General features: G+C 42.0%; 1 protein-coding gene and 1 non-coding gene across 6 annotated transcripts in view; one reads left to right on the top strand and one right to left on the bottom strand.

Annotated features, from left to right (window-relative positions):
• SEMA5A (semaphorin 5A) overlaps positions 1-4876 on the bottom strand; it is a 315764-nt gene extending 310888 nt beyond the window's left edge. For 2 of the 5 annotated variants that reach the window (XM_039714855.1, XM_039714859.1), the window contains exon 1: positions 4223-4477. The gene's annotated coding sequence lies outside the window, so the exon portion shown is untranslated. Of the gene's footprint in view, positions 1-4222; positions 4478-4742 lie in introns of those variants that run through there. The other 3 variants (XM_039714856.1, XM_039714857.1, XM_039714858.1) reach the window with 3 other exon arrangements.
• A 4345-nt stretch (positions 4877-9221) lies between these two features.
• Positions 9222-9290, top strand: LOC120504935. Its single transcript, XR_005628147.1, has one exon. It is a non-coding gene; the product is annotated as a small nucleolar RNA SNORD123 (small nucleolar RNA).
• The last annotated feature ends 4216 nt before the right edge of the window (positions 9291-13506 follow it).

Below are 13506 nucleotides of genomic sequence, written 5' to 3'. Positions count from 1 at the left end.
AAGGAAAAGGTAACAGGAATTTCTGAAGAGACTGTATGCTGAAGAAAACACAGTGAGGAACAACTGCCTAATAACTTTTAAAACTACAAACAAATACTTCTTCTCATGCCTTTGTCTGTAGAGTACACCAGTAACAGAAATGACTGATTCAGCAGTAAGATTACTGTGGGTTAGAAGAACAGGACCCCAAATTATTAAAATATTCTCTCCCTAACTACAGACAGAAGCCTTATAGTTAACTTTATATTTTGCATTCTTGATTCCCAGTTAAACCTAAGTCTAACAAGAAAGCACATTTCAATCGCATTCTGGGCTTCCAACTAGACTAGCAATTCTCAGAAGGACAATAGCACAAAAGACAGCAGCTCAATTTTGTAATTTGGAGAGAGGTGGGGAAAAGAAGTGGGAAAATCAGTACAATTCACAGTACAGCCCATTTCTTCAGCACACCCAATTCACATTATAAGCCAATCCTGCAGCCATCACACGTGCTCTAATTCTTCATCCCATGCATTTAGTAATGCCTAAGAATGTACCCCAGTATTCCAGAGAGAGAGGAAAGTAAAAGGCTACATTTCAGTATTTTCAAAGTTATAATTTCTCTGAGTTTCTCCTAAACTAAACAAATACTGCAAAATGGATGCTATTCATCTAGCAAGGGATTAAAAATCAGAATATTATATGCCAAAAATTTAGAGCTGCTCAATCAACATTCCCTAAATAAAATTAATCTCTTCTACTGAGATTGATAACCATGAAAAGATTGACCAGTTCTGTCAGATATTAAGATCCAACAATTCTAAGGTATACTGGAGCTCAAAGATTTATCCTGATTTTAAAAAGGAAAATTTGAAAAGGATTAAAAAGCCATATTATATGGCTATCATGCAAGAAATTTCATAACAGATAAGCTAATTGAAGGTAAGTCTGGAAACGACAGCACAGCTAACATACTACACAGAATTTAAATTTTCTGAATAAGTCATTCAAACCGTTGGCAAAGAAATTATAACATATGAAAAGATAAGTTTCAACAGTTGAGTTAAACTCAAGAGTTTCATTGCAAAGGCCTCAGTACAGACTAAGTATCAACCCCAGTCTTCTGCTACTATCATTGACAAACATCAGCTTTTCTGAGTTGCCTGACTTTTTAATATAAACTGGGACACCAGGAAATTTCTTCCAAAATCAATCTCCCCAAACAGAGATTAATTTTATTAATATAATTATGTATGGAGACAGAGTTGATACTACACAGCAGACAACTGGATTGCATCAAAGTATCCGTGGGAAAACACAAATTTGAGAATAAATGCATGAACAAATCCACTAAATGACAAAAGATTTGAGTGCTTCATACTTTGGAATATACATTCCAGCAAAAAATCAGGAGGACACTAATAAGACTGCAGGTTGGAGATCATTAACTTGGTTTACATTTGCTACCTTCCTGACAAATGTTAAGCAAATATGCTATAGTTAGATGTAAACTTTCCTAAATAAATCACAGGACATATTTATAAAGAAAACTAAAATAAAATACATAGCCTTTTTTTTTTTTTTGAAAGCAATTTGCCGTTTTAGTAACGACAGATTTAACAAGCAAACCATAGCTGAAGTGCACAGCTTGGGCCGTGGCATTCCCCAGGTGTCTGTGGGAACTGCAGATAGCAGAGTGCCACCTGCCTTTCACGGGTCACAGCTGCAATGCTGCAGCCTGCAAATTAAATCCAGCCTACCGCCAATAGTTGCCAAACATACCTCAAAAGGGTCAGTTTGAAAAATGTTTACAGCGTTTGACAAATCAGAAAAAAAAAATCAAAAAACCCCAAAAACTCTTTCTTTGGAAGCAGCTACAGCTTTGCAAAACACGTTAGGAGTGAATGAATATACAGGCTGTAACTCAACACTGTTTCCAAATCGGAATGCATACACATGCCAGAGAGGATAAAAGGATGATAATAAAGAGAAACAGACTGATTAACAATAATTTGGAGAACTCTGCATCAACAAGAATGCCCATCAAACATTTCCATAAATGATGTTACAGAAAAGGAAAGCTCCTCAGTGCTGCTTCCTACAATTATGGCCATAGCAATAGCAATTCATCTCAGGAGCAGTAGTAACTTCAGAACATACATTACCAAACATCAAGAGCATATCAAAAATTTTATAAACCAGACGTTAAATCTAAAGCTAAATCGTATTTCACTGCTATTCAGAAGTCCATCATCACAACATACTAACCAATTACTAGATACTGCTTTGCATGAAGTAGCACAGTATCAGATTTCACACACCCTCCTCCCCCCTATCAACAGATAGTACGGGTAGTACACACCTACTATCAACTGATAGCAGTATCAGCCATCCACTTACGTGTCCCACAGCACAGAAATCAGACCCAGCCAACACTGCTGATAAAGCTGTTGCAGACCAGAGGGCAGAAATGGGTCTCTCTGCTCCTGCTCACCCCAGGAGCTCAGCTGCTCCCTTGGCTGAATTCCTGCATGCAACCTCTAACACAAGAGCCAAAATTTGCAGGAGAATTATGTTGTATTTCTGCAGTTCATAGATTGCAGTGTACAGCTACTCCCTGAAAAGTAATGAACTTCATTCATTGAAAATCCTGTATTTGTACAAGACTATATCAACAGAAGTCAGAATGCACGTGGTTTCACTAAGTAGCTGGGGGAAAAGAAAGTGAAAAACAAACGACCACACAACTCTTTCTTCTGAAACCAGCAGCAATACAGTAACCACCCTCTGCATCTCTGCCCAGCAGGAAATGAGTACAACAAACTTGCTACAACCATGTTTATGGATCATTACAAAGTGCACAGGCACTCCTACTACCTGTAAGTATTTTATGAAAACAGCACTAGTTAAATATTAAAAGAAATTAGACACTTCAGATATTAATGCCTTCAGCTTTGTCAACCAAAACAAATCTGTAACAACATCCCAAGGAATAAGCAGTACAACTCAGAAGCCAGTGTTTACACTACTTTGTTCAAAAGAACCTCTTGAACACAGAAGCAAACTGCCACACTCCAGAGCAAAACCTTAGCTCTCAGCAGGACTACTCACAGCTGTTCAGCATTAAAATGAGAAAATGACATGAATTCATTAGTAAATGTAATAAAGTTATATTATTGGTACCTGCTGGAGAGGAAGGTGGGAACACAGCACAAAATCCAGAAATTTACCAACATTTTTCAATCTACTAAGCAAAGTAGCCAAAGCCATACCTCAGCCTTTCAAGGCAGCAATACACTTTTGATTGACTATGTGTTATATATATGACATCAGCAAGTTCAACAACTCTAAGTCAAACTTTACTGAACTGAGTCAGCCTTATATAACAACCAGGAGATGCTCAAACTCCTAGAAATAAGATTTGAGTGCAATTTCCACTATGAAAAAAAAAATCTTCTCTACACTACTCTAGCTGGGTTAGCATCACATCAGGCTTTTACACCAAAATTCAAACCAAGAGTGGTTAGTCAGATTTCAGAAAGCAAGATGCACTTCCTTCAGATGCACTACCTGAGGTCTCCCAGAACACACTATCACTACAACTTTAACACCACGTTTTAGCTTCAGGATGTTCGTCACAGCTATAATCTTGCAAATTCTAACCATCTTCACAAAGCTGCATGTTCCTGTATGCACAGACCTTTCCTGCCAATAGTCCAGTCTGCTGAAGGAGCAGATGCACTGACAGCTCCCCCCACTCCAGCTGCCCCCCAGGAATAATCCCGGGAAGATTATCGTTGTGTCAATCTACAATGCAGACTCAGCATCTGGAATGATACAACAAACGCTAATAGTTGCCATTTATCTGGTAAGCAATCCTCACAGAACGATATAGGTATACAATTGGCTGAGGTGTTTCCATCTGCATCGTTGCGGAATGGTAAACTCTTAACTCCCCAATTCAGAAAGTGCCAAAATACAGTCACCCCACAGACCGAAGACGGTGCAGTTAAACAAAACAGCGAGAATAAAAGCACATCGGGGTTTCAAATCCTACTACGCGAACATCCCACTGAAGACCCACGTTTCTCAGACAACTGACGGTGCCTTTCACGCCACTTCTTCTCTCACCAGAAGATGAGCCTGAGCAAACTTCACTTGCTGAAGTGTGACAAAACCCTCCGAAACGTTCCGGAGCCAGCGGCTGCCTCTCCGCAGCCGGGGCTCAGCGACAGCAACGCACCTCACTCTCCTGGGCGAGAACGCGCTCCCGCGGGCGCGACCCCGAGGGCAAGAGCGGCGCGGGGGTCCCGCTGCGCGGAGCCCCCACGGTCCGGGCTCCGGCCCCTCTGGAGATGCGCCTCCCTGTCCGTCTGTTTCTTCTGGTCCCGAGCGAACAGCTCCGTCTACGGGGAGAACGACCGCCCGTTCTGAAAGGCTCGGTGGACTTTCGGGGGTGGGGCCGGGCAATGCCCGAGACGGGCTCCGAGCGCCGGCAGCGCTCCCCGGCACCGGAGCCCAGCGGCGGCGGCGCTCCGCCTCGCTGCCGGCTCCCCCTGCCGGCGCCCTGCGCCGCTCCGCCCGGACCCCAGCCCGCCCGGCCTCCGCGCCCCCCGGGGCGCCCGGCGGACACCGGGGCGCAGCCGGTGGAGGACTGGGGAGGCGGCCCGGTTCACGGACAGGGCGGCCGGGAAGGCGCAATGCCCGCGGCGCTCCCAAAGCGCCGCTGCGGCGAGGAGGGGAGAGGGGCCGGCAGGGGTTACCTGGAGGCGCCGTGGGCTGCTCGCCGCGGGCTGATGCCCGCTCCCCGCTCACGCCGCCATGGCCGCAGCCCCGCCGAGCCGCCCCGCTCCCCCGCTCGCACCAAGTTTGCGGCGCGNATGCGGTGCGCGGCCCGGCCCGGCTCGGCTCGTCCCGCAGCCGGCGCTGCCCCGGGCTGGGGCGATCTCGCATTACTCCCTGCCCTCCCCCGCGCTCCCCCCTCCGGGCCAGCTGAGAAGTTGCAACTGGTTGAGATATTTGTCCTTGGGGTTTGGGGTTTTTATTTTTATTTCCTTTTATTCCTTAATCACCGCAGCTCACAAAAACATGACCTGAGGCTGTTCCTTTTCCATCAGATCTGAGCAGGGCGTCTCAGCGCCAGTAAAACTAAGCACAACAAATCCTGGCGAGCTGCAGCCAGCGACAGCAAGAGGGAGGGGAGGTGGTGGTACACGGGCAGCGCCGCCGGTGCCAGGTCCGCAGGGGCTCCCGGCCGCTGCCCGGGGCTCCTGGGCTGGGGCAATGTACCAAAACCGGGGAGCAGCAGATAGGGGAGGCGAAGGAGGGCTGGGCGCCAGCGGCTGCCCCGGCACGGAAGGGACACGGGAGCGCCCCGGGAGCTCCCAAGCTGCGCGTCCCCCGGCTCTCCGCACCCCTCTCACGCCATGCCACAGCCGGCCAGCCAGCCCCAGTGTCCCGGCCCCGGGCTCCGGGGTCCGGCGAGGAACCGCGTAGGCGACAGCAGCCCCGCACCAGCGGCTCCGGCCCCTCTGCAAAGGGGGAGCGGGCTACTGACATTTCTGCCGCCACGTAAGAGCCTCCGGCGAGTCCCTCTCCGCCCCCTCCAGTCCCCTCCTTCCCCTCATGGCACAGTCGACGTGTCAGCCCCAAAAGTTCATTTCCAGGCCCTGGGAGAGTCCCCTATAAAGGTCCCGGGGCGTGCGTGGGACAGTGAGACGTGGCAGCGCGGGGCTCAGCGGGGCGCGCAGGCATCTCCCCAGGTACGTGCGTTCGCATTTCGCGCTCACGGGGCTTTCGGCGCATGCCTTCGTGTTTTGTCAGCTCACCTGTATTAAACTAGGAGGTTATTTCTGTTCATGTGTGCATTGTAATTAATTCCATCAGAGTTGTTTTGTTTTTTTTTTTCTTTTATGACAGCATTTGCGCATTTCTACTACAAACTGCAATAGAAACTGACTTTTGTTGTTCGCAGCAAGACCAAGCAATTTAGAAGACTAAAAGCAGTAAGAGTTTATTAAAACAAACAAAACCATGGAATTCATCCACGCTAGGGTAATCTTATAAAAATTAGATAATTAAAACAGCTAGCATCAAAACTTATCAGCAAGCCAAATGTTCCAAATCCAAATTGCTTTAAACTTTGAGCTCAATTTTACTTTGGCTAGGATATAAAAGAAACTTGTTCAAGTAGAAACATTAACAGAAGTTTGAAATTATCATTAAAATGAAGTCCTGGAATTTGGAACATTCTTTCTGATTATTTTTTGATATTAAAAAAATCCAACCCAAATACTAAAGGCCAAGCTTTGTTTTTTTTCATAAAGTCATGTAACCCTGACACTCAAGGATGTTTCCTTATTTATAACAATAGTGTTTAAGAAGCCACTATTGTAATTACTGTAAGGCCTAGGGTCAGTTTCTGATGTGATTTCCTTCTCATCCAGAAAATACTTGTGCAGAAAATATAAAAATTCATTTTACATCTAAAAATTGCCATCAAAGTAAGTGCAGATATAAGATGATTCACATGCCTACACTGTTAACTTCTTTGAAGTGTTATTAAGACATCTTCAGATCAAGTCCTACACTTCTTATGTACCTCCACCTATTACAATACATTTAGACTTTCTTTTTAAAGAGGAGATATATTTGTTTTTCCAACTGCTGTGTAAAAAAAAAAAATCCCTACTTTATCTGTGAAAAGTAAGCACCATGTATCCAAAAGCAACTGCCAGCAAAAAAACCTATCAAAATTCTAGCCCCCTGAGTGATGTACATTTAAGTCTCTAAAAATTTCTCTGCAGTTTGGCTATGAAACAATAGGCATATAAGTTTTAAAAAAATCCCAAAACTCACCACATTTATATCTTTATATCATACTGTGTTAATGACATACAGCACATTCTAAGAAAAATTCCACTGGAATCATATTGACTCTGTATCACCCACAGAGCATTTAAGTAATGTGCTTTATAGTTCTGTAACAGTTTCATGGAAGAATAGTCATGATGTCAATGCTTAATTTTATTTAATTTTATTTTAAAAGCTCAAGGGCAAAGATGTCTGCAACTGCCTGTGAGATTAATCATGTTTGAAATTAAGGCTAAAAACTGTAACATTTTTAATATTACATGTAACTCTGTGCTATGTCTAAGTTACAGAGTTAAACCAGATGAGTTGAGTGAGTGAGCCCAGCAATTTTAGGTGACGCAATCCCCAGATGTACCCTTGCAAGTAGGCGCTGAGGGTTTTTTGTTTCTTCACAAGTTGCACAGTGGTGTCTCAATCCTAGGCTAAGCCTCATTGTGTTACTATATCCAAAATAAATAAGGATATTCTAATATAATCCAGGAATATTATGCTAAGGGCAAGGGAGAAAGCAGCAGGAGAAGTTCTGCTATCTGATTTAAGTAAGGGGAATATAATCCAGGAATATTATGCTAAGGGCAAGGGAGAAAGCAGCAGAAGTTCTGCTATCTGATTTAAGGAAGGGAAAAAAAAAGAAGACCACCACATCCAGCTTTTCTTCCAGTATGGAGCTTGTCTTTGTCTTCTGCCTGGTATTTTCCTGATGTTATATATCTCGCTGTTAGTAATTTTTAATCTCTCCTTCCAACAAAACAGACCCAGCATATTAAGGGATGGCAGCATGTGGAAGCAGTAAAGGTACTGCAGTTGGAAGAGGAAAGGCTGCACAGCACCTTCAGGCTTTTGGCCAGTTTGGTGGGAAGCCAGATTTCAGCTCGTTCCTGTGGTGGCAGGATATAAGGAGTGTTAGAAAGCAGGGAAGGGGGTGGATTTCCATCTGTTTAGGTGGGAAAGTCACAGTGTAAGGGAAGGCCTGTCTTCACAGTACCCATCAAAAGCACCTTGGATAATAAACATCTCTTTCACCATTTAGAAAAACAGTCAGATACAGTAAACTGAAAGCTTAAGTCAGGTTAAAAAGAAAAAAAATAGAAAAAGAAGGTGTTAGCTTTAGTAAAACTGAACCTTGAATTATACTTCCATCATAGGGAAAGGACTTTGCTTGCTTCATGATCACAGAGTTCAAAGTCTTTATTACCACTGCATGTTACTTTTTCCAGACCATTGAAAACATTAGTCATTTTTGTTTAATTCATGAAAAACAGGCAGAGGAAAACTTTGAAGTCTCACAGTTAATTGCCTACTTTTGTTTTCTAACCACATCATTTATTACCAAGGAGAAACCCTGCTGGTGACCAGAAGGTTTCCAGAGCAGACCACGCAGAAGAATGGTGCATACAAACAAGCACCCTTTCCTAAATCAATGCTTAAGAACAGAGAGTTTGTGCAGTCTGGTGTATTGAATTTACCTGACTTACACAACATTGTTGAAATACCCAATCATCAGCTCTACATTACCCTTTCTTTCTTCTTTCCCACTGAGATTCAGGAAAGTGTTTGCCCTGCTGCATTTGAGTTGAGCAAGCTCTTAGCATTCCTGCCTGCGTTGAGCAACATCTTGCAAGGCTGGATCATCACAAATCTGCCATATTTAAATACCAGGGACTTGTGATGTAGTTATGTGTAAAAATAGGAATGACATCTTCATCCCAGGAAAGCAGATGACCCAGAGGATTTAAGTTTGCCATCCTCATCCTCAGATGGGTCTGGCAGAGAAGTACACTGTTGAAAAGCAGGCCAGGAAAGGCTGTAGCTGTGTACGCCCAGCAGGAGACACAGGGCAAGGTCAGACAGAGCATCATTTTAATTGTCTTAGCAAAAGACACCATTGCAATTCTTCATTTAAGTAATGGGGAAGTACATGTCCATAGTTACAAACTTTGTTGTTTTCCATTAAGTTACTGTCTCACGTTATGTTCTGTATTTAAAGGTTAAGCTGACTGGTCTCCATAATATCTATGAATTAGGAAAAGCTAGGTGAGAGTCTAAAACTTGGCTTTTGAGAACTATACATTCTTCTGATGAGTTTAGGTTTACCATTTATGATCAAAAGAGAAAGTTATATTTCTCATGGGATTTCTATTATTAAGACTCTTTATAAACAAAATTATTTGTTTTTATGAATGCCTAAGATATTTTCAACACAGGTATATAAATTAGTGTGCACTTATATTTATAAATCTATGATCTGACTTTTAGTAATTGCTGCTTTCTTTCCATTAAAGTCTGAAAGATAAGGCAGTTAAAGAAGTTAATATGAATTCTAAATAAGGACCATCTAACTTCAAGTCCCTAAAAGTAGTTAAATATTTGGTGAAAATGATGAATTCTTGGGTACTGATTCATGTGATCTGAAAATGCCATCCATTTCCTGATTCACCTTCATATCTCCTCCAGGAAAAAAAAAAATATTTTACAATGAATACCGTCAGTCAAACAATTTTTATGTGTCTGTTTTTCTATCTTTCAGCCAATTCCCTGAACTGATACTTTCAAAATGAAGAGGAAGATAAGAGTGGGAATGAAGAACGCCTTGGAGAAATCCAGTCATAAAGTTTGAGGGGTAGAAATAATAGGAAATATTAATAACTCTGGTATCTTACATAGGTCAGAATTTAGAATGAAATGATGTGAAGTTACAAACCTGAGACATAAGGGCTATAAAATTTGAATCAAGATTCACAGATTTTAAAATTAATACATAATAAAAATATTTGCTTTTTCCCCCTCTACTTTGGATGGTAATATATTCTGCTGCCTTATACAACTTTCTTATATAGACTAATTTAAGTTTTTTTGTTTTTTTTATATTAGCCCCAAGACACCTCTTCGAACTAAGCCAGGGTATATATTAGCAATCCATTCGTTTCTCCTCTCTGTCTGCTTGTCCCTAATCATTAATATTGAATTACTACATCACCCAGCAGTACAAGTAGAATTTGGATAGAGCACAAACACACACACAGGGATATAAATATATAAATATGTGTGTATGTGTATATATATATATATGAGATTTTTTTCACTGCCAAGTCTAAAACACAGGACATAGAGCTCATCTAGACTTCAGTTTTGTGCTGGCCTTTTTGGGGATGAGTGGCTAGAGAGGATACTTGGCGTAACTCCTGTTGTAGAATTAGAGCCTCACAATTTCTAAAAGGAATTTTAACCAGCTGTGAAGTCCTCATAACTCAGACAACATTTCTGTGGCACTGATCTAGCACCAGCAGCCCTATAACAAGCTTTTATCAAGTGGTGGTGGAATTGTCTGTGCTATTTAATTTAATAGTAAATTCTCGAAGTAGGCCAACATCTAAGTCACATTTAAAAAGTGATTTATCTAAATTAGTGCAAACCCCTGTATGAATCTTATTGTTTTGCTTTAAGGATATCTTAAATATACTAAAAAATGCACATAAATGAAATAGACATTAAAAAAAAAGACTAATCATCAGTAATGGGTTTTCTTATAAAGAGTGTTACTGTCTTTAATGAGAGTTTGTCTACCCCTTTAGTTAGGCACAGACAGCATATTTATGTGACCAAGATTTCACTTGCTCTCTGCCTTTTCACTCTGTAAGACTGACAGTGAACACAGTAAGGTAGATGTACTTGTCAAGGGGGGTTTTGTAGGAGGGAAGAGAGTCAGCATCTTAACAAGCTGTGTGACATATTGTAAGCATTTTTCCAGCCATGCACTTCCTGTCGGATCATTTGATAGCAGCAATAAAAACTACAAGTCCAGTTCTAGTGATATTTTCCTCAGTTTCTCCTACATCGTATTCAGTTGCCTGTTAGGAAAGAACTAGATGGTGTTGTTTAAATCCAGTCTTTATAATCTGGATTTGTTACAGAGCAAAAAGCTTAACAAATTGAATGTGGCTAAAGAAGCAGTGGCAGGCAAAGACAAAAGAGAAAATAAAGTAAAAATTAGTGTTTGCTACTGAGAAATAGAAACAAGTAACCAACACACACACACACCAACGCACACACTGCAAACCCAGCTGAATTTAGTTACTTTGATGATTTTACTCAGACACTAAAGCACCCTCCTCACAGTCTGGTCTCCTGTTTTGTTGCTGGTTGAACTCAGGCCAGACTACAGCAATGAGAGTATAAGGAGGTACCTATGTCTTTCTCAACTTGAAAGGAAGCCCAGCTCACTGTTTTACAAAGTTTTTGTGTATCTTGGTATCACTTGAGAATTTAGCAAGTGTCATTTTTTTTGGGTGTGTTTCAAAAGTTGCCTATAAGCAATACCAAAAATCTGTTAAGAATCTGTGTTGAGCTGGACTCTCTGCTGTCAAATTTTAAGCCTTCATTTTTTGCTCTGTCCCATAGTGATCCCCAAACTAAGGAGTTCCCACCATTTCCCAAACAGCTGTGAGCTTTGCTGGCAAATTAAAGCACATCCATTTATTGCAGGCAGACCATATAAAAGTGCACAGCTAGTTTCTACTATGAGTTGTATTTTTCATTTTTATATATATCTATATAAAAGAATGAAAAATACAGCCTGCATTGTGACAAAGTCAGTTCAGGGTATAAGCAAGGTTATAGTCCATAATGAACAAAAATTGGAAGTAGTAGAACTTCAGGAAAATGGAAATAGGATCGCTTGGTGATACTAATTTCAGTTGTAATGGGTTTTCATGGCAAGACTCTGGTAGTGGAGGCACTACAGGTGTGGCTTCCCTAAGAAGCTACCAGAAACTTCCCTTGTGTCCAACAGAGCCAATGCCAGCTGGCTCTAAGACACACACACTGCTGGCCAGGGCTGAGCCCAACAGTGATGGGGTAGCACCTCTGGGATGTAATATTAAAGAAAGAAGAAAAGTTATTGTACAAAAGTGAGAAGAGAAGAGGAAGAGAAGAGGAAGGGAAGAGGAAGAGAAGAGATGTGAGAGCAACATCCCTGCAGACACCAAGGCAGGTGAGAAAGGAGAGGGAGGAGGTGCTCCATGTGCTGGAGCTGAGATTCCCCGGCAGCCAGTGGAGGTCCAGGGGCAGTAGAGATCCACCTGCAGCCCACAGAGGTTCACAGAGGAGCAGAGATCCACCTACAGGCCCTGGAGGGCCCCATCCCAGAGCAGGGGAATGTCCAAAGGAGGCTGTGACACCATGAGAAGCCCAGGCTGAAGCAGGGTCATGGCAGGACCTGTGGACCCCTAGAGAAAGAAACTCCCACTAGAACAGGTTTTTGACAGGACGTGTGACCCCACAGGGGTCACACTGGAGCAGTCTGTTCCTGCAGGGCTGCACTGCATGGAAGGGGCTCACACTGGAGCAGTTTGTGAAGAACTGCAGACTGTGGTTTTGACAAATCCATGGAGGACTTTTCCCATCTTTCTGTGCTGCTGGAGCTGCAGTATAAAACTGATAAAGTTAAGCCCAGGAAGGAGGGAGTGGTGGGTGGAAGGTGTTTTTAGGGTTTATTGTACTTCTTGTTACCCTGCTCTTATTTTGCTTGGCAGCAATAAGTAACAAATAATGAGTTCAGTTAATTTCCCAAAGCTGTGTCACCTGGGTTTCACCTGTGATAGCAATGAGTGAGTGATCTCTCCCTCATCTTATCTCAACCCATGAGCTCTTCATTATATTTTTTCTCACCTGCCCACCTGAGGAGGGGAGTGTCAGGGTGGCTTTGGTGCTTACCCAGTGTCCAGTTAGAGTCAAATCACCAACTATTACTACCTAACATTTGAGTGCTTGACTTATTGACCTCAACAATAATTAGTATTCTGTATAGTATAAGTTCAGTTATTAAATATGTATTACTCTTATTCCTCTTCATAGCCTGAAAACATTGTAGTTATTGAAATTATTTAAATCAGAAGTACCATGTTCAAAATATTGTTTTCTTTATATTTTGCATAATAAAAACTGCTTTGTTAAAAATATTGCATAATAATTATTTGATTGGACACAGTGAAAACTTGTAAGAGGTTTTTGCTTCAGAAGGGGACACCTAGTCTGAGTCTGCTCTAGGAAGCCAGAATTTGACTTGTAAAACCTGAAGTTTCATAAATAAGCCTCATTGCAGAACACTCAAGCAGGAGGAGAGATGTGTAGACATGCTATTGAAGAGAAAAAAACCACTATTTTTTGCAGTTATGCCAAGCTGCAATTCAATTACTAAGTGGCTTTATTCCTTACTCAGTCTTGTGGGTTCATTAAAGACTCAAGTTGACAGGAAGGAGACCAAAACCCATGTTAGCTTTCTAAGTCCACTGTCATACTTTAAATAGTACCAGAAGACAACAAAAGGAGACCAAGGGCTGATGTCTACGCATCTTGGAGTTCCTCTTGTCTCTAGTGGACATTCTCAATCCAGAACAGAAGCTGAGGGCTGGAGGATTGCTGTGTGCACTGATGCTGCTGTGTAAACAAAATAAGTCCGTTCACCATTTGTACTTCCATCAGCCATATGTTTACAAAGAATTCAAAGGCTAAAATTTTTTTAAATAGTTATAGCACAAAAGAACTGTTAATGAAATAATTTGCATAAAAATGTCAGATTTCAATTGGGTTTGTCAGCAGGGGATGGAGATTCTAATTAAAAAGATGAGAGTAAAGGAACAAATACACAGGAGCTAC

The sequence above is a fragment of the Passer montanus genome, unplaced genomic scaffold (genome assembly GCF_014805655.1).
Source record: "Passer montanus isolate IOZ18808 unplaced genomic scaffold, ASM1480565v1 scaffold31, whole genome shotgun sequence".
Lineage (NCBI taxonomy): Eukaryota > Metazoa > Chordata > Aves > Passeriformes > Passeridae > Passer > Passer montanus.
Note: the sequence above shows the minus strand (reverse complement) of the source record. Positions and strands in the feature narration are given on the sequence as shown.